We start from the raw sequence: 19,542 nt of genomic DNA on the forward strand, positions 1-19,542 counted from the left end.
ATGCTGTGAGTCCTTAGTGTTCTGCGCTGCAGTATGGGTTGTAGCTCAGCTATCAGATCAAGTATCATGGCTGAGTTCGACCTATACCTCTCATATATTTCCTCCTCTGTCAGGTTGTTGACATCAGTAACTTGGTACTTCTTTTTCAGTTTCAGTTTTCAGTCACCAAAGTGATACTTGCACCTGTGTCCCTGTAGGCCTGGACCTCAACACCATTTATTACAATTGACAGCTTGTACTTGTCCATGTTAAGGGGACAAGCAGCCAAGGTGGCACGGCCAATGCCACCAAGTGTGACAGAAACTGTCTTGGGAGTGTCTATCCCAGTTTCTATGATGGACCCAAAAGTGATCCCAACTACACCATTTGTTTGACTATTGCCAGTAGACCCACCACTATTACCACTACTGCTAGGGGTTCTAAAGCTTGATGTAATAGTGGTGGTAGGCTCAGGGGCTTTACCTGGGAATGACTCATACTCTGGCCTTTACCTCTGCACACATAACACCAGGGCTTTTTATTGTGTGTAGAGAGAGAAGAAGAGGAAGATGATTTATTCCCACCCCAGAGGAGTGTTTTGGACCTGAAGAAGGATCTTTGTGTTTACTTGTATCCCCATGCTTTCCTGAGATGTTTCACCATCTTTCATTTTGCTGTCCTTGTCACCCCCTGTATGAACTTTTCTGCTCACCCTTGTTCTGACCCATTTATCTGCCTTCTTTCCCAATTTTTGGGGAGAGGTCAGATCTGAGTCCACAGATATTGGTGCAACAAATCAGACACACAATTGTTAAGAATATGCTCTCTCTAAATCAGATTGTATAAGCTTTCATAGTCAGCCACCTTGCTGCCATTCAACCAACCTTCTAAGGCCTTCACTGAACAGTCTACAAAGTAAGTCTATCCAATCCTGTGAAGACTCTTTTCTGGTTTCTCTGAACTTGAGTCTATATTGTTCAGTGGTTAAGCCTAATCCATCCAAGAGTGCACTTTTCAGAACATGGTAGTTGTCTGAGTCATCTTCTCTGACAATAAGGAGTCTGTCTCTCCCCTTGCCAGTGAAAGACAACCACAGGAGAGCAGCCCACTGTGCCACAGGGACCCTCTGAACTTTACAGGCCCTCTCAAGTGCAGCAAACCACTTGTAAATGTCATCCCCATCCTTGTAAGGGGGGACAACCTTGTGCAGGTTTCTGAAATCAAATGTGTGTTCTCTAACACTGGAGTTTCTGAAACTACTGCTGCTGCTGCCACCATGGGGAACTGTAGGAAAGTACCATCTTGTCTGGCATGTTACCCCCATATTTGACTGTATATATGTTGTTTTAGTCTATGTGTCACTGGGACACTGCCAGGCAGGGCCCCACTGCTAATAAGTATGTGCCCTGTATGTGTTCCCTGTGTGATGCCTAACTGTCTCAATGAGGCTCTGCTAAACATAACCTCAGTGGTTATGCTCTCTCTGCTTTCCAAATTTGTCACTAACAGGCTAGTGACTAAATTTACCAATTCACATTGGCATACTCGTACACCCATATAATTCCCTAGTATATGGTACTAAGGTACCCATGGTATTGGGGTTCCAGGAGATCCCTATGGGCTGCAGCATTTCTCTTGCCACCCATAGGGAGATCTGACAATTCTTACACAGGCATGCCATTGCAGCCTGCATGAAATAACGTCCACGTTATTTCACAGCCATTTACCACTGCACTTAACTAACTTATAAGTCACCTATATGTCTAACCTTCACCTGGTGAAGGTTGGGTGCAAAGTTAGTTAGTGTGTGGACACCCTGGCACTAGCCAAGGTGCCCCCACATCGTTCAGGGCAAATTCCCCGGACTTTGTGAGTGCGGGGATACCATTACACGTGTGCACTGTACATAGGTCACTACCTATGTGCAGCGTCACAATGGTAACTCCGAACATGGCCATGTAACATGTCTAAGATCATGGAATTGTCACCCCAATGCCATCCTGGCATGAATTCCATGATCCGCTGAGTCTCTAGCACAGACCCGGGTACTGCCAAACTGCCTTTCCCGGGATTTCACTGCAGCTGCTGCTGCTGCCAACCCCTCAGACAGGTTTCTGCCCTCCTGGGGTCCAGCCAGGCCTGGCGCAGGAAGGTAGAACAAAGGACGTCCTCAGAGAGGGTGTTACACCCTCTCCCTTTGGAAAAAGGTGTCAGGGCTGGGGAGGAGTAGCCTGCCCCAACCTCTGGAAATGTTTTGATGGGCACAGATGGTGCCCATCTCTGCATAAGCCAGTCTACACCGGTTCAGGGATCCCCCAGCCCTGCTCTGGCGCGAAACTGGACAAAGGAAAGGGGAGTGACCACTCCCCTGACCTACACCTCCCAGTGGAGGTGCCCAGAGCTCCTCCAGTGTGCTCCAGACCTCTGCCATCTTGGAAACAGAGGTGTTGCTGCCACACTGGACTGCTCTGAGTCGCCAGTGCCATCAGGTGACGTCAGAGACTCCTTCTGATAGGCTCTTACCTGTGTTACTAGCCTATCCTCCTTCCTAGGTAGCCAAACCTCCTTTTCTGGCTATTTAGGGTCTCTGCTTTGTGGAATTCTTCAGATAACGAATGCAAGTGCTCATCAGAGTTCCTCTGCATCTCTCTCTTCACCTTCTGCCAAAGGATCGACTGCTGACTGCTCAGGACGCCTGCAAAACCGCAACAAAGTAGCAAAGACGACTACTGCAACCTTGTATCGCTTCATCCTGCTGGCTTTCTCGCCTGTTTCCTGGTGGTGCATGCTCTGGGGGTAGCCTGCCTCCTTCTTGCACCAGGAGCTCTGAAGAAATCTCCTGTGGGACGACGGAATCTTCCCCCTGCAACCGCAGGCAACAAAAGACTGCATCACCGGTCCTCTGGGTCCCCTCTCAGCACAACGAGCGTGGTCCCTGGAACTCAGCAACTCTGTCCAAATGACTCCCACAGGCCAGTGACTCTTCAGTCCCAAGTTTGGTGGAGGTAAGTCCTTGCCTCCCCACACTAGACTGCATTGCTGGGTACTGTGTGATTTGCAGCTGCTCCGGCTCCTGTGCACTCTTCCAGGATTTCCTTCGTGCACAGCCAAGCCTGGGTCCCCAACCCTCTAACCTGCAGTGCACAACCTTCTGAGTTGTCCTCCGGCGTCGTGGGACTCCCTTTTGTGACTTCGGGTGGACTCCAGCTCACTCCTCTTGCAAGTGCCTGTTCCGGTACCTCTGCGGGTTCTGCCTGCTTCTGTGAGGGCTCCCTGACTTGCTGGGTGCCCCCTCTGTCTCCTCATCCAAGTGGCGACATACTGGTCCCTCCTGGGCCACAGCAGCATCCAAAAACCCTAACCGCGACCCTTGCAGCTAGCAAGGCTTGTTTGTGGTCTTTCTGCGTGGGAACACCTCTAAAAGCTTCTTCACGACGTGGGACATCCATCCTCCAAAGGGGAAGTTCCTAGTCTTCTTCGTTCTTGCAGAAACCAAAGCTTCTTCCATCCGGTGGCAGCTTCTTTGCACCCTCAGCTGGCATTCCCTGGGCATCTGCCCACTCTCGACATTATCGTGACTCTTGGACTTGGTCCCCTTGTTTCACAGGTACTCAGGTCCAGAAATCCACTGTTGTTGCTTTGCTGGTGTTGGTCTTCCTTGCAGAAACCCCCTATCACGACTTCTGTGCTCTCTGGGGGTTATAGGTGCACTTTACACCTACTTTTCAGGGTCTTAGGGTGGGCTATTTTTCTAACCCTCACTGTTTTCTTACAGTCCCAGCGACCCTCTACAAGCTCACATAGGTTTGGGGTCCATTCGTAGTTCGCATTCCACTTTTGGAGTATATGGTTTGTGTTCCCCCTATACCTATGTGCTCCTATTGCAATCTACTGTAACCTTACACTGCTTGCATTACTTCCTTTTGCTATTACTGCATATTTTTGGTATTGTGTACATATATCTTGTGTATATTTGGCATCCTCATACCGAGGGTACTCACTGAGATACTTTTGGCATATTGTCATAAAAATAAAGTACTTTTATTTTTAGTATATCTGTGTATTGTGTTTTCTTATGATATTGTGCATGTGACACCAGTGGCATAGTAGGAGCTTTGCATGTCTCCTAGTTCAGCCTAAGCTGCTCTGCTATAGCTACCTTCTATCATCCTAAGCTGCTAGAAACACCTCTTCTACACTAATAAGGGATAACTGGACCTGGCACAGAGTGTAAGTACCCCTTGGTACCCACTACAAGCCAGGCCAGCCTCCTACAATCTGCCAATACCCTGCAGATAGATCAAAAGTGCAAAGATACTTGGCAGAAGCCAGTGTATCAATGAGCTAATCTGCCCTGGGTATAGGGTGAGCATCAGTTTTGGTTACCTGATTGAGCCCTCTGTAATCTACACAAAACCTCATCTCCCTCTTTCCATCTTTGGTGTGAGGTTTTGGTACAAGCACCACTGGGCTAGCCCAGGGGCTTTCAGAAGTTTCAATCACCCCTAAATCCAACATTTTCTGCACCTCTTGTTTGATACAGTCTCTGACATGGTCAGGCTGCCTATAAATTTTACTTTTGACAGACAGGCTGTCTCCAGTGTCAATTGTGTGTTCACACCAGGATGTTGTACATGGTACAAGTGAAAAGAGGTCTGAAAATTGGCTTAGGAGATTGATGCAGTTGTCTTTCTGTTCTGCAGTCAGACAATCTGCTAAAACTACTCCCTCCACTAAGGCATCTGCTTCATTGGCGGAGAAGAGAACAGGGAGAGGGTCACTCTCTTCTTCCTGTCCCTCATCTGTTGCCATGAGCAGGGTGAGGTCAGCCCTTTCATAGTAGGGTTTTAGGTGGTTGACATGAATCACCCTAAGGGGACTCCAGGCGGTGCCCAGGTCTACCAAGTAGGTAACCTCACCCTTCTTTTCAACAATTAGATGGGGTCCACTCCATTTGTCTTGGAGTGCTCTTGGGGCCACAGGCTCCAATACCCACACCTTCTGTCCTGGTTGGTACTGGATTAGTTTTTACTCGCCTTTTTCATATACTCAGCCATTCTGGATCTTAGGCCAAGTACATAATCCACTATGTCCGGTTTAGGAGTTTTTAAAGGTTGTTCCCAACCCTCCTTCACAAGAGTGAGTGGACCTCTTTCAGGGTGCCCAAAGAGGAGTTCAAAGGGGCTGAAGCCCACTCCTTTCTGGGGTACCTCCCTGTAAGCAAAAAGGAGGCAAGGTAACAGGACATCCCATCTCCTCCTGAGTTTTTCAGGGAGTCTTATTATCATACCCTTGAGAGTTTTATTAAACCTCTCTACCAGTCTATTAGTCTGTGGATGATAAGGAGTGGTGAACTTGTAGATAACACCACACTCCTTCCACACTGCTTTCAAGCATGCAGACATGAAGTTGCTACCTCTGTCTGATACTACCTCTTTAGGAAAACACACCCTGGAAAAGATTCCCAGGAGGGCCTTTGCCACTACAGGGGATGTAGTGGTCCTTAGAGGAATGGCTTCAGGACATCTTGTGGCATGGTCCACAACCACCAAGATAAATCTATTGCCTGAAGCGGTAGGAGGGTCAAGGGGGTCAACTATGTCAACCCCTACCCTTTCAAAGGGCACTCCAACCACTGGAAGTGGAATTAGAGGGGCCTTTGGAGTGCCACCAGTCTTGCCACTGGCTTGGCAGGTCACACAAGACTTGCAAAAATCTTTGGTGTCCTCTGACATACGTGGCCAGTGAAACAAGGGGACAACTCTTTCCTAAGTTTTGATCTGGCCCAAATGCACTGCAAAAAGAAATGTCATGTGCTAGAGTGAGAAGAAACTCTCTGTACTGCAGGGGAATGACCAATCTCCTGGCTGCTCCATGTTTTGGGTCCCTTGCCTCTGTGTACAAGAGGTTATCTTCCCAGTATACTCTATGACTGTCACTGACATCCCCATTATGCTGTTTGACAGGTTGCTGTCTGAGACCCTCTAATGTGGGACAGGTTTGCTGTGCCACACTCAGCTCTTCCCTGGCAGGCCCCCCTCCACCCAACAGCTCAGCAGTGTCTGCTGCCAGCTCCTCTGGTGTAGGTTCTGCACAAGGAGGAAATTCCTCTTCCTCAGAAGGGGAATCATCTGTAGAGGGAGGGATAGTGGGTAGGGATTTACCCACACTTACAACTTTCTTTGGACCAGTAACCCCCCCCCCCACATTTGAGATTCACAACAGCCATGGGGTGGCTAAGAGTGTTGTTATGAGCGTCTGTCACTTGGTACTGCTGACCAAGTAGGTGTTGTTCAGGGTGGACCAGTTTTTCTATCACCATAGTTACACTGGCTCCTGTGTCCCTGTAGGCCCGGACCTCAACACCATTTGTTAGGGGAAGTTGCTTGTACTTATCCATATTAAGGGGACAAGCAACCAAGGTGGCCAAATCAATGGCACCTTCAGAGACTAAAACAGCCTCTGTGGTCTCCCTAACAAGACCAACCCCAACTACATTGCCAATAGTGAGCCCAGCTACACCCTTGGATTGGCTATTAGTAGGTTTCCCACCACCACTGCTATTACTAGTGGCACTAGAACTTGCAGCAGGGGTTGTGGTGGTGGGAGGTTTGGTGTTTTTCTTTGGACAACTGGAATCAATTGCCCAATGGCCTTTGACTTTACACAAATAACACCAAGGCTTTTTAGGTTGATTATTGAAAGAGGATTTGGACCCACCACCCCCAGAGACTTTTTGTGGGCCTGATGAAGACTCAGAATGTTTACTTTTGTCCCCACCCTTGTCAGAAGACTTACCATCCTTCTTGCCATCCTTGTCACCCCCTGTATGAACTTTTCTTTTCACCCTTGTTCTGACCCACTTGTCTGCCTTCTTTCCCAATTATTGGGGAGAGGTCAGATCCGAGTCCACTAGGTATTGGTGCAACAAATCAGACACACAGTTGTTCAGAATATGCTCTCTCAGAATAAGATTATACAGGCTTTCATAGTCAGATATCTTACTGCCATGTAACCACCCTTCCAAGGCCTTCACTGAACAGTCCACAAAATCTGTCCAGTCTTGAGAGGACTCTTTTCTGGTGTCTCTGAACTTAATCCTGTATTGTTCAGTGGTTAAGCCAAATCCATCCAAGAGTGCATCCTTCAATACTGTGTAGTTGTTAGCTTCAATTTCTCTAACAGAAAGGATCCTATCCCTACCCTTTCCAGTGAAAGATAGCAACGAAATAGCAGCCCACTGCCTTTGTGGGACCATCTGTACCATAAAGGCCCTCTCAAGTGCAGCAAACCACTTGTTGATGTCATCCCCCTCCTTGTAAGGGGGGACTATCTTGTGCAGATTCCTGGAATCTTGCTCTCTAACAGGATTACTATCAGGAATACTGCTGCTGCCACCATGGGGTCCTAACCCCAGCCTCTGTCTTTCCTTCTCAATGTCTAGGGATTCCCTATCTAAGGCCAGCTGTTGCTGTTTAAGCTTCAGTCTGGTCTCTTCAACCCTCAACTTTTTGAGTTTCCTTTCTAACAAGTTATCCTCAGGGTGGGTGGGTTGGGAATGCTTTGACACAGATGACAAATAGGAAACTTCAGAGGGGGACCTGTCCCTAACTGTCTGGACCCTGGTAACCTGGCCTCTAGGGATAAAGGATGCCCTACTGTGATGGGAACCTCTATCACTACCAGCATTACTAGGTGCCCTGCTGGGGGCAGACCCTTATCAGAACCCTCCCCAGCTTTCTCAGGTGGATCATCTGAATCAGACTGGGAAGCTTCTACTACCTCTCATTTGATGGGCCAGACTGGCTCTGGTCATCCACAACAAGCATGTTAAAAAGAAACTCTTTTGTAGTGTTCTTTCCTATACCTACACCTCTATCTAGGCAGAGACACCTTAAGCTCTTGTAGTTCAAAATGTCATAAGTAGCATTGACAGTTTTGAGAGTGGAATCTACCACAGACATGATAGTAAAAAGGTTTAGAGATAGGGAGAAGAGAGAAAATGTTTCAGAACTTTTGAAAGTACAGAGAAAAAACTTTTTCTAACTTTTAGAAAACTTTTAGAAGTTTTAAGGAACTGTTCAGAACTTTGTTAAAAGGTTTAGGATAGAAAAGCAAACTTTTTGGGTTAAGTGTACATACACTGAACTGTTTGGTATATGATTCTCTTATGAAAAGTACAAAATGACAAAGTGGTAAAGCAGTTACAAGTACTTATCCCACCGCTGCACCACCAATGTAGGAGGCTGGCCTGGCTTGTTGTTGGTACCAAAGGTACTTACACCTTGTGCCAGGTCCAGTTATCTGTTATTAGTAGAATAGAGGTGTTTCTAGCAGCTTAGGCTGATAGAAGGTAGCTATGGCAAAGCAGCTTAGGCTGAACTAGGAGACATGCAAAGCTCCTACTATACCACGTATATCATATGCACAATATCATAAGAAAACACAATACACAGAGTTACTAAAAATAAAGGTACTTTATGACAAAATGCCAAAAGTATCTCAGTGAGTACCCTCAGTTAGAAGGTAAGTAATATACACAAGTTATATGTACACTAACCAAAAATAGGTAAGTAAGAGTCAGAAAAGTAATGCAAACAGTGTAGAATTACAATAGGTTGCAATATGTGAACATAGGTCTAGGGGCAACACAAACCATATTTTCCAACAGTGGAATGCGAATCACGAATGGATCCCAGACCTATGTGAGCTTGTAGAGGCTTGCTGGGACTGTAAGAAAACAGTCAGGGTGTCCAAGATACCCCACCCGAAGACCCTGAAAAGTAGGAGTAAAGTACACCTACTACCCCAAAAGAGCACAATAGTCGTGATAGGGGGATTCTGCAAGAACCACAAACACCAGCAGTGCACTGAAGACGGATTCCTGGATGTGGGGACCTGCAAGACAAGGGGACCAAGTCCAATAGTCGGGACAGTGTCCAGGGGGGGCAGGAGCCCAGGAAACCCCGGATGAAGGTGCAAGGAAGCTGCCTCCGGATGGAAGAAGCTTGGAATTCTGCAAGAACGAAGAGGACTAGAAACTTCTCCTTTGGATGAAGATGTCCCACGTCGCGATGAAGGTTGCAGAAGTGTTCCCACGCAGAAATACCGCAAACAAGCCTTGCTAGCTGCGGTAGAGGTTTTTGGGTGCTGCTGAGGACCAGGAAGGACCAGGATGTTGCTACTTAAAGGAGGAGACAGAGGGGGCGCTCAGCAACTCAGAGAGCCCTCACAGAAGCAGGCAGCACCTGCAGAAGTACCTGAAAAGGCACTTGGAAGATTTGTGAACAGGAGTCCACGCAGAGTTACAAAAGAGGGTCTCACGACATTGGAGGGCAACTCAGCGGGTTGAGCACTGCAGGATGGAGTGCTGGGGACCCAGTGTAGGAGGCTGGCATGGCTTGTAGTGGATACCAAAGGTACTTACACCTTGTGCCAGGTCCAGTTATCCCTTATTAGTGTAGAAGAGGTGTTTCTAGCAGCTTAGGCTCATAGAAGGTAGCTATGGCAAAGCAGCTTAGGCTGAACTAGGAGACATGCAAAGCTCCTACTATACCACTTGTATCATATGCACAATATCATAAATACACAGAGTTACTAAAAATAAAGGTACTTTATTTTTATGACAATATGCCAAAAGTATCTCAGTGAGTATCCTCAGTAAGAAGATAAGTTATATACACAAGTTATATGTACACAAACCAAAATTAGGTAAGTAATAGCAAGAAAAGTAATGCAAACAGTGTAGAATCACAATAGGTTGCAATAGGAGCACATAGGTATAGGGGCAACACAAACCATATGCTCCAAAAGTGGAAGGCGAACCACGAATGGACCCCAGACCTATGTGAGCTTGTAGAGGGTCGCTGGGACTGTAAGTAAACAGTGAGGGTTAGAAAAATACCCCACCCCAAGACCCTGAAAAGTAGGAGTAAAGTGCACCTACTACCCCCAGAGAGCACAGAAGTCGTGATGGGGGATTCTACAGGAAGAACAAACACCAGCAATGCAACAACAGTGGATTTACGGACCTGAGTACCTGTAAGACAAGGGGACCAAGTCCAATAGTCGTGACAGTGTCGAGAGTGGGCAGGAGCCCAGGAAATGCCAGCTGAAGGTGCAAGGAAGCTGCCACCGGTTGGAAGAAGCTTGGAGTTCTGCAAGAAAGAAGAGGACTAGGAACTTCTCCTTTGGAAGATGGATGTAGCAAGTCGTGATGAAGCTTGCAGAGGTGTTCCCACACAGAAAGAATACAAACAAGCCTTGCTAGCTGCAAGGGTTGCAATAGAGGTTTTTGGGTGCTGCTGTGGCCCAGGAGGGACCAGAATATAGCCACGTGGAGGAGGAGACAGAGGGGGCACCCAGCAACTCAGGGAGCCCTCACAGAAGCAGGCAGCACCTGCAAAAGAACCTGAACAGGCTCTTGGAAGGAAAGTGAACCAGAGTCCATGCAAAGTCACAAAAGTGAGTCCCACAACACCGGAGGACAACTCAGAAGGTTGTGCACTGCAGGAAGGAGTGACAGGGACCCAGGCTTGGCTGTGCACAAAGGAAATCCTGGAAGAGTGCACAGGAGCCGGAGCAGCTGCAAATCACGCAGTACACAGGTTTGCAGTCTAGCGTGGGGAAGCAAGGACTTACCTCCACCAAACTTGGACTGAAGAGTCACTGGACCGTGGGAGTCACTTGGATAGAGTTCCTGTGTTCCTGGGATCACGCTCGTCAGGATGAGAGGGGACCCAGAGGACCAGTAATGCAGTCTTTTGGTGCCTGCGTTAGCAGGGGGAAGATTCCGTCGACCCACAGGAGATTTCTTCTGAGCTTCTGTTGCAGGGTGAAGGTAGGCGACCCCCAGAGCACGCACCACCAGGAAACACTCGAGAAAGCCGGCAGGATGAAGCGCTACAATGTTCCTGGTAGTTGTCTTGCTACTTTGTTGCGGTTTTGCAGGCGTCCTGGAGCAGTCAGCGGTCAATCCTTGGTAGAAGTCGAAGAGGGAGATGCAGAGGAACTCTGGTGAGCTCTTGCACTCGTTATCTGCTGAATTCACCAAAGCAGAGACCCTAAATAGCCAGAAAAGGAGGTTTGGCTACCAAGAAAGGAGGATTGGCTACCAAGAAAGGTAAGAGCATATCAGAGGGAGTCTCTGACGTCACCTGCTGGCACTGGCCACTCAGAGCAGTCCAGTGTGCCCCCAACACCTCTGTTTCCAAGATGGCCAAGGTCTGGGACACACTGGAGGAGCTCTGGGCACCTCCCCTTTCCTTTGTCCAGTTTCGTACCAGAGCAGGGCTGGGGGATCCCTGAAACGGTGTAGACTGGCTTATGCAGAGATGGGCACCATCTGTGCCCATCAAAGCATTTCCAGAGGCTGGGGGAGGCTACTCCTCCCCAGCCTTCACACCTATTTCCAAAGGGAGAGGGTGTAACACTGTCTCTCAGAGGAAATCCTTTGCTCTGCCTTCCTGGGCCATTGCTGCCTGGACCCCAGGAGGGCAGAATCCTGTCTGAGGGGTTGGCAGCAGCTGCAGTGGAGACCCCGGAAAGGCAGTTTGGCAGTACCCGGGTACTGTGCTAGAGACACAGGGGATCATGGAATTGTCCCCCCAATGCCAGAATGGCTTTGAGGTGACAATTCCATGATCTTAGACATGTTACATGGCCATGTTCTGAGTTACCATTGTGACGCTATGCATAGGTAGTGACCTATGTATAGTGCACGTGTGAAATGGTGTCCCTGCACTCACAAGGTCCGGGGAATTTGCCCTGAGCGATGTGGGGGCACCTTGGCTAGTGCCAGGGTGCCCACACACTAAGTAACTTTGCACCCAACCTTCACCAGGTGAAGGTTAGACATATAGGTGACTTATAAGTTACTTAAGTGCAGTGGTAAATGGCTGTGAAATAACGTGGACGTTATTTCACTCAGGCTGCACTGGCAGGCCTGTGTACGAATTGTCAGAGCTCCCTATGGGTGGCAAAAGAACTGCTGCAGCTCATAGGGATCTCCTGGAACCCCAATACCGTGGGCACCTCAGTACCATATACTAGGTAATTTACATGGGTTTACCAGTATGCCAATGTGAATTGGTAAATTTAGTCACTAGCCTGCTAGTGACAAATTTGGAAAGCAGAGAGAGCATAACCACTGAGGTTCTGGTTAGCAGAGCCTCAGTGAGACAGTTAGGCATCACACAGGCCCTATGTCCTTTCCTTTATATATTGGACCGATTTGATGTTTCTTATCATATTGCAATTTGTAATCTGCTTTTGCTTGTTGCAAATTGGTTTTTAATCTTGAATGTATTTTTACCATGTGAGATAATGCATCTTGGACCGCGGTTAGAGGTTGAACTGTGATTGCAAATCAATTGGCAATATTTTAGGATGTCTACCATATACACCATAGAAAGGGGTTTCTTTAATGGAAGAATGGTACAAATTATTATATGCCAATTCAGCGAGCCAAAGAAGATCAGGCCACGTTGTAGGGGTGTCAGAAGCGTAACAGCGCAAGTACTGTTTTAAAGTTTAGTTTAACCTTTCTGTTTGACCATCAGTCTGTGGATGGTAACTGGTGGATAGAGCAGAATATATCTGTAATCCTTTGCACCATGCTTGCCAGAAATGGGCAGAGAATTGTGTTCCTCTATCAGAGAGAATGGTCTTGGGGAGTCCGTGAAGACGGACGACATTTTGGAGGATAAGGGTGGCTAAATGACTAGATGTTGGTAGACCTTTACAAGCGATAAAATGTGCATATTTTGTCAAACTAAAATGGTATTCTGATGACATGCTTCTGGAAGTCCAGTGATGAAGTCCATGCTAATATGTTCCCAAGGATGACTTGGAGTTGGCAAGGGGATTAACAATCCTTTTGGTTTATTGTGAGTGTTTTTAAAACGAGCACAAACTTCACATGATTGTATGAAAGATTTAATATCTTTAGAAAAAGAGGGCCACCAGAAGTATCGTTTCATGAGATCTATAGTCTTTTGAGGACCTGGATGTCCTGCTATTGGATGGGTATGTAACCACTGAAAGGCAGTTTGTCTTAAATCTAAACTTGGTAGAAAAACTCGAGATGCATATAATGGTAAGCCTTGTTGGATGGTATACATGATACCTTGTTGTAACCATTTTTTCCATTCTGTAATATGAAAGTGTGAACGAATGAGGTCAAGAAAGTCTTCTGCAGCTATCAAACATAAAACATTTGTAGGATCTATGATCAGTTGTGGTTTTGTTTTTTCGTGCGAGAGAGAAGAGTCTTGTCTTGTTAAGGCATCTCCTTTCTATTCTCCGTGCCAGGTCTGAAGGTTACAATAAAATCATATTCTGAGAAGAATAACATCCATCGTAGTTGTCGAGGAGTTAACACCCTAGCTGAGCTCATGAACTGTAAGTTCCGGTGATCAATGTATACTGTGATTTTATGCTGTGTCCCAGATAAGTAATGCCTCCATTCCTTAAAAGCGTCTAGAATTGCTAATAATTCTTTTTATGCAATAGTGTAGTTTTGTTCAGCAGCATTTAACTTTCGTGACATATAGGCTACAGGATGTAATTGCCCTGTATAGGGATAAAGCTGTGATAATATAGCTCCTATTGCTACATCAGAGGCATCTGCTTCTACAATAAAAGGTTCTGTGACTCTAGGGTGGGCTAGAACTGGGGCAGTAGTGAAGGCCTTTTTGAGTTCAATAAAAGCTTTGTTGGCTTCAGTAGACCACTGAAAAGGAATGTTTTTACGTAACAATGTAGTGATAGGAGCTACTTTTAAAGAAAAATGGTCTATAAAACGCCTATAAAGATTTGCAAAACCTAGAAAACATTGCACGTCTTTTACTGATTTAGGCATAGGCCATTCAACTACTGCTTGAATTTTTCGTTCTGTCATCAGCATCCCATCAGGAGTTAGAGTTACACCTAGAAATTCTACCGTTCTGACATGGAATTCACATTTACTCAATTTACAGAATAAACAATGGTTTCGTAAAGTGCGTAATACTTGTATTACATGTTTTCTACGAAGATCATCTGAATCGGAATAAATCAGGATGTCATCAATGTAGACAATCACAAAAATATCAAGATATTCTCTTAGTACATCATTAAGAAAATATTGGAAAGCAGCAGGAGTGTTACACAGTCCGAAAGACATTACTTGATACTCAAAGAGCCCATAACGAGTTTTAAACGCTGTCTTCCACTCATCTTCCTCGCGTAAACGGACCAAATGGTAGGCTCCACGTAAATCCAATTTGGAATAAATCACTGCACTTTTCACTTGGTCTAACAAGAAGGGGATTAACCGCAGAGGATATTTATTCTTGACAGTGATTTTATTTATCGCTCTGTAGTCTATACATTGTCTTAACTCTCCATTTGCCTTTGGTAAAAAAAAACAAAGGAGAAGCTGCAGGTGAACGTGAGGGGCGGATTAATTTGTTTTCTAAACATTCATCAAGATATTCTCGCAGATAAGAGTTTTCTTTTTCCGACAAGGCGTATATTCAGCAATTTGGTATGGCAGCACCAGGTAAAAGGTCTATCTGGCAATTGTACGGCCTATGAGGAGATAAAGTACTTGCAGCTTTCTCGCAGAAAACATCAGCATACTCGGAATATATGTCAGGTAAATCAATAGCTTTTTCTGCTGCAGTGGCTATGTATTGGGGTCATTTTTCTTGTCTATCATGCAAACAATTCTCTAAACAGAATGCAGAGGAAAACTTTAAGGTTTGTTTTTGCCAATCTATGTAAGGATTGTGCAGTATTAAAAAAGGCATACTAAGTATAAAGCCATATTGAGGGGCTTGAATTATATCAAAAAGGAGTTTCTCAGAATGATTATGACCATCAATATCTTGACAAATCGTGTGAATGGAAGGAGTACACATAGTTACTGGTCCTCCGGATAATTCGCTCCTATCCATGGCTTGCACAATTTCCGGTAACTTTTTTCATACACAAGGAAGTTGTAGGGTTTTGACTGTTTGTGAATCTACAAAAGTTCCTGTTGCACCAGACTCTATTAAGGCTTGAACTTTTTGCCATTTCCCCAAAACCAGGATTTGCATGGAGATCCGTAGATGTCTGATATGGCACTTAGAGTCAGAATGTACTGAAGGGATCATGAAACTACCCAAGAGGTCCCCTTCTTTGATTCTTGGGTGTCCTAGTTTTCCTCTGGATTATCTAAAATGGCTATCTTTTTCTGTGGAGTGTTTATAGAATCTGTTTTATTTCTTGGTTTGGCTAGACAATCTCTTACAAAATGTCCTTTCTTTCCACAATAAAGACATTGTCCATTGCGACAACGAAGATCCTTTTCCTCCTTGGTTAATGGTTGATGGAGAGTTCCTATCTCCATAGGTTCTCCCACGTTCCCCAATGAAGTTGAAGATAATGGATTTCTGTATCTATCTTGATACCAAGTGTTACGCTCAGGGCGTTTTTTGTTTCCCTTACGTTCAGTAAGTCTATGGTCTAATCTCAAAGTGAGGTTAATTAGATCTGTACATGTTTTGGGTTGTGGATCTATATGTGCCAGAATGTCTTTGATTCCTCTTTAAGTCCTTGATAAAAAAGGGCTGATCTCTTCTCCTCTGACCAAGAAGTCTCTACTACCAAACGATTGAAATGAGATAGATAAGAGATAAGGGGGCATATTTATACTCCGTTTGCGCCAAATTTGCGTCGTTTTTTTCGACGCAAATTCGGCGCAAAACTAACGCCATATTTATACTTTGGCGTTAGACGCGTCTAGTGCCAAAGTAGGAGGAAAGAGCGTCATTTTTTTGCGTGAACGCCTTCCTTGCGTTAATGAGATGCAAGGTAGGCGTTCCCGTCTAAAAAAATGACTGCGACGCAAATGCGTCGTATTTATACTCCCGGGCAAAAATCACGCCCGGGAGTGGGCGGGGCAAAAAACCCCGCATTTGCGCCTCTTTTTAACGCCTGGGTCAGGGCAGGCGTTAAGGGACCTGTGGGCTCAAAATGAGCCCACAGCTGCCCTCCCATGCCCCCAGGGACCCCCCCTGCCACCCTTGCCCACCCCAGGAGGACACCCAAGGATGGAGGGACCCATCCCAGGGACATTCAGGTAAGTTCAGGTAAGTATATATATATATATATATATATATATATATATCTTTTTTTTTTTTGGCATAGGGGGGCCTGATTTGTGCCCCCCTACATGCCACAATGCCCAATGACCATGCCCAGGGGACAGAAGTCCCCTGGGCATGGCCATTGGGCAAGGGGGCATGACTCCTGTCTTTACTAAGACAGGAGTCATGTAAATGGCGTCTGGGCGTCGTTAAAAATGGCGCAAATCGGGTGGAGGCGATTTTTTTGCGTCAACCTGACTTGCACCATTTTAAGACGCCCTAACGCCATTTTTCCCTACGCCGGCGCTGCCTGGTGTACGTGGTTTTTTTCCACGCACACCAGGCAGCGCCGGTCTGCTAACGCCATTCAATAAATACGGCGCCCACATGGCGCTTCAGAATGGCGTTAGCCGGCGCTAAACTTTTTGACGCTAAACTGCGTTAGCGCAGTTTAGCGTCAAAAAGTATAAATACGGGCCAAGGTCTCTATTACCTTGTTTTAACTCAAGACGTTCTATGTCAGCCGACATGGTAACAACACGTCAATCAACTACTTTTTCAAATTCTTCAACAAAAATTGCAACAAAACTCACTGAGATACTTTTAGCATATTGTCATAAAAATAAAGTACATTTATTGTTAGTACTTCTGTGTATTGTGTTTTCTTATGATATTGTGCATATGACACCAGTGGTATAGTAGGAGCTTTACATGTCTCCTAGTTCAGCCTAAGCTGCTTTGCCATAGCTACCTTCTATCAGCCTAAGCTGCTAGAAACACCTCTTCTACACTAATAAGGGATAACTGGACCTGGCACAAGGTGTAAGTACCTCTGGTACCCACTACAAGCCAGGCCAGCCTCCTACACTTATGCTCCCTCTGCTTTAAATTTGTCACTGCAGGCTGGTGACTAATTTACCCAATTCTAAGTGGCACATTGAAACACCCTTATCATTCCCTAGAATATGGTACCTAGGTACCCAGGGTATTGGGGTTCCAGGAGCACATTATGGGCAGCAGCAATTCTTTTGCCACCCATAAGGAGCTCAGACAAACCTTTCACAGGGCTGCCACAGCAGACCTGGTAAAATAGTGTCTACACTATTTTACAGCCATTTTTCACTGCACTTAAGTAGCTTATAAGCCACCTAAATGTCCAACTCTGGCTTGGTGCAAAGTTACTAAGTGTGAGCACACCCTTGCAGTAGCAAAGGTGCCCCCACATTGCCCAGGCACTTTCCCCAGACTTTGTGAGTGCGGGGACGCCATTACACGCGTGCATGACATATAGGTGCCCACCTATATGTAGCTGCACAATGGCTGAACCGAATATGGCCATGTGAGGTGTCTGGGATTGTGGAATTTCACCCCCAGTCCGAATCTGGTACTGGGGGGGTGATTCCATGCACCTTTGGGGCTCCACCATGGACCCTCAGTACTGCCAAACCGGTTCTCTGGGGTTTTCTCTGCAGCAACAAGTGCTGCCAACCCTCAGACAGGATTCTGCCCCCCTCGGGGCTGACCAGCTCGTTCCCAGGAAGGCAGAACAATGTATTTCCTTTGGCAGGGGGGTGTTACACCCTCTGCCTTTGGAAATAGGTGTCACAGGCTGGGGAGGGGTAGCCTCCCACAGCCTCTGGAAATCCTTTGAAGGGCGCAGATGGTACCCTCCTTGCATAAGCCAGTCTGCACCGGTTTAGGGATCCCCTGTCTCTGGTGCGAAACTGGACAAAGGAAAGGGGAGTGACCACTCCCCTGACCTGCACCTCCCAGGGGAGGTGCCCAGAGCTCCTCCAGTGTGTCCCAGACCTCTGCCATCTTGGATTCAGAGGTGTGCGGGCACACTGGACACCTCTGAGTGGCCAGTGCCAGCAGATGACGTCAGAGACCCCTCCTGATAGGCTCATACCTGGGTGGTAGCCATACCTCTTCTTTGGGCTACTTAGGGGCTCACCTGTGTGGGTTCCCTCAGATAACGATTTGCAAGAATCTGCCAGGACTCCTCTGCATCTCTCTCTTCGACTTTCATCAAGGATCGACCGCTGACTGACCCAGGACGCCTGCAAAACTGCAACAAAGTATCCAGACGGGTACTGAGACCTTGTAGCAACCAATCCTGCCGGCTTTCTCAACAGTTTCCTGATTGTGTATCGTCTGGGGGCTGTCTGCCTTCAGTCTGCACTCAAAGTTCAGAAGAAATCTCCCGTGGGTCGACGGAATCTTCCCCCTGCTCCAGCAGGCAACAAAAAGCAGCAACACAGGCCCTCTGGGACATTTCCCTCTGCAACAAGCAGTGTCCCCGGAACACATGTGGTGAACCCAGGTGACCCCGACACTGCAAGGGTCCAGCTGCACGAAATTGGTGGAGGTAAGTCGTTTCCTCACCTCACCAGTCAGTGCCACTGTGTGCCCAGTGTTCTGCAGCTCCAAGGGCTTGTGGGCATCCAATTTCAAATTCCTTCGAGTCCAGCTGAGCCCAGGTCCCCAGCACTCCGTCCTGCAAAGCACAGCCTTGTGGGTTGACCTGCAAGGACGTGAGACTGCTTACAACCTCGTGAGACGACCTCCAGGCTCAGCACCTTTGAACCCGTGTTCAGAGGCTCCAGTGGGTGCTACCGACTTCATTGTGGGCCTCCAACCTTGCTGAGGGCCCCCTCTGTCGCCTCGTCCAAGAGGCGACATCCTGGTCCTTCCTCGGCCCAGGTAGCACCCTTTTTCACGAATCGCGACCCTTGCAAGTAGAAAGGCTTGTTTGCGGTCCTTTTGCAAACCTTCTACACTGCGACCTCCAGCTCAACGTGGGACAGCTCCTGCACAAATTTGGGCCTCCTAGGTCATTCCGTTGGTGCAAATCCGACTTCTGTTTCCGACCAGAGGCAGCCATTTTGCACCTTCATCTGGGATTTAGTGGGCTCCTGCCCCCCCAGACACATCAGTGACTTTTGGACTTGGTCCCCTTCCTTTGCAGGTCTTCAGCTTCCATAATTAGTTTTCAGTGTCCGGCAGAGTGGCGCAGTTCTTTCAATATCCTTTACTTCGACTTCTGTGTGTCTTCTGGGGAAGTAGTGTCACTTTACCACTACTTTTCAGGGTCCTGGGGTGGGGTAATTTTTACACTCTTGGTGTTTTCTCATAGCCCCAGCGATTATCTACACATTAGTCCAACTTAGGGGACAATCCCAATTCGCATTCCAAATTTTGGAGTATATGGTTTGGTTTGCCCCTAGGCCTATTACACTCTATTGCATTTTATGGTAATTGCAATGTTTTCAAGACTGTTACTTACCTGATTTCAGTATCTGTGTGTATTTTATGCTTGTTACTTACATCCTGTTGGAGGATATCTTCTGATATAACTTTTGGCATATTGTCATAAAAATAAATTACCTTTATTTTTTAGTAACACTAAGGGGGTCATTCTGACCCTGGCGGCCGGTGACCGCCAGGG

Source organism: Pleurodeles waltl, chromosome 4_1 (assembly GCF_031143425.1).
Source record: "Pleurodeles waltl isolate 20211129_DDA chromosome 4_1, aPleWal1.hap1.20221129, whole genome shotgun sequence".
Taxonomy (NCBI): Eukaryota; Metazoa; Chordata; class Amphibia; order Caudata; family Salamandridae; genus Pleurodeles; species Pleurodeles waltl.